Raw genomic sequence first — 1,938 nt, forward strand, 5'->3', positions numbered from 1 at the left:
CTTCCAGATATGCATGGTTGCCAGTGTTTTCTCTGTACCATGCACTGTTTTAGATGCTAAAAGATGGATGTAAAATAAATCAGAGGAATTTCCTCTGTGATATTTACTGGAAGTACATAAGGAACCAACTGACTCAGCAGGTGGCACGAGCAGGAGATAAAAGAGACTTGGGTTCCATCCCTGGGTTGGGAAGATCCCTGGAGAAGGGCACAGCAACTCACGCCAGTATTCTTGGCCTGGGGAATCCCATGGACAGAGGTAGCCCACCAGGCACTATAGGGTCTCATGGAGTCAGACATACTGAAGCAACTTAGCACATACGCACATAAGGAACATGCAGAGGTGTATGTAATATTTTACAGTGAGTCCAGATTCCTGGCTTCCACTCTGTTCCCATCCACTTTTCACTTTATGACATGTTTCAGTATAGCATATAAATGATGTCTAGAAAGTCTGTGCTCCATCAATGTATCCATAGTTTGAAGACTGATGTGTCTCCGGCCACACCACTCTGAACGCGCCCAATCTCGTCTGATCTCGGAAGCTAAGCAGGGTCGGGCCTGGTTAGTACTTGCATGGGAGACCACCTGGGAATACCGGGTGCTGTAGGCTTTCGGAGAAGGCAATGGCACCCCACTCCAGTACTCTTGCCTGGAAAATCCCATGGATGGAGGAGCCTGGTAGGCTGTAGTTCATGGGGTCGCTAAGAGTCGGACACTACTGAGCGACTTCACTTTCACTTTTCACTTTCATGCACTGGAGAAGGAAATGGCAACCCAGTCCAGTGTTCTTGCCTGGATAATCCCAGGGACGGGGGAGCCTGGTGGGCTGCTGTCTATGGGATCGCACAGAGTGGGACACGACTAAAGTGACTTAGCAGTAGCAGTAGTATGATACTAAAACAGCTGATCTGTAAGTTCAAAAAAATTTTTGAAACTAAAATTCAGCCATTGTATTTCTCAAATGTGTAGAAACAAGATAAGTGCTTTCATAAAATTCTTTATATATTGTGAGAGAAAACCATTTTAAAATATCACAAAACTTTATGAACCAGACCTCAAATACATTATCTTTATTATTAAGGAAATGTAAAGTAATATCAATGGAAGTAATTCAACAGTAATTAGTTTCATATGCCATTCTTACACTAATACAGAGTGTAATTTTTTAACTGGTTCCAAAGTTCAAAATTAAATGATTAGTTTCTAAGACGGTATTATCATTTTGTTTTAGGCCAAAAAGGAAGTTGGAAAAGCTTTATTTTAAAAGTCATGGTAAAAAAAAAATAAAAATAAAAAATAAAAGTCATGGTATTGTTTAACTTTTCTAAGAATCTTCCTAAAGTACTTGTTAATAATTGTGTTAAATTATTCATAATGAAAGTTAATTTGACAGTTAATTATAATAAAGGAGAGGGCTTTCCAAACATAAACCAGGAGCTTAATTCCTAAGGGATAAACTATACTGACAGAAATCTGTCCTTGAGGCAGCCCTACTACTACACGCTAACCCCCAAGTTAACATTTCATACTTTAAGAGCTTAAAGAAAAAAAGGATGATATGTTTGATGATGTAGTCTATGCTGATTTTTCTCAGAGAAGAGCATGAAATAGTGAGTTGAACAAGCTTTGGTCTGAATTCTTAATTTCACCTTTCATCAGCTGTGTGATTGGAGCAAATTGTTTGACTCTCTGAGATCACAATTTTTTCCAGCTATAAAAACTTGATTAAAATATGAAATTTTGGCTTTGTTGGGATAATTAAAATAAATGAAGAGAGCTACATCTGTTCCTGAGATACAGAAGGCACAAAATAATTGTTAGCTCTCCTTTCTTCCTCTTCCTTCACATTGGGAGGAGGGAAATACTTGTAATTCCCTCAAGGTCCTCAATAGATTTTTTTAAATTACATTTTATGACATATCAGTTAATAATTTTT

The 1,938-nt window shown here is 38.3% G+C and overlaps 1 non-coding gene across 1 annotated transcript; it reads left to right on the top strand.

Annotated features, from left to right (window-relative positions):
- The first annotated feature begins 493 nt into the window (after nt 1-493).
- On the top strand, nt 494-612 carry LOC112446836 (5S ribosomal RNA). The gene has a single exon (XR_003034928.1). It is a non-coding gene; the product is annotated as a 5S ribosomal RNA (ribosomal RNA).
- Nucleotides 613-1,938: the final 1,326 nt, after the last annotated feature.

Source organism: Bos taurus, chromosome 5 (genome assembly GCF_002263795.3).
Source record: "Bos taurus isolate L1 Dominette 01449 registration number 42190680 breed Hereford chromosome 5, ARS-UCD2.0, whole genome shotgun sequence".
Lineage (NCBI taxonomy): Eukaryota > Metazoa > Chordata > Mammalia > Artiodactyla > Bovidae > Bos > Bos taurus.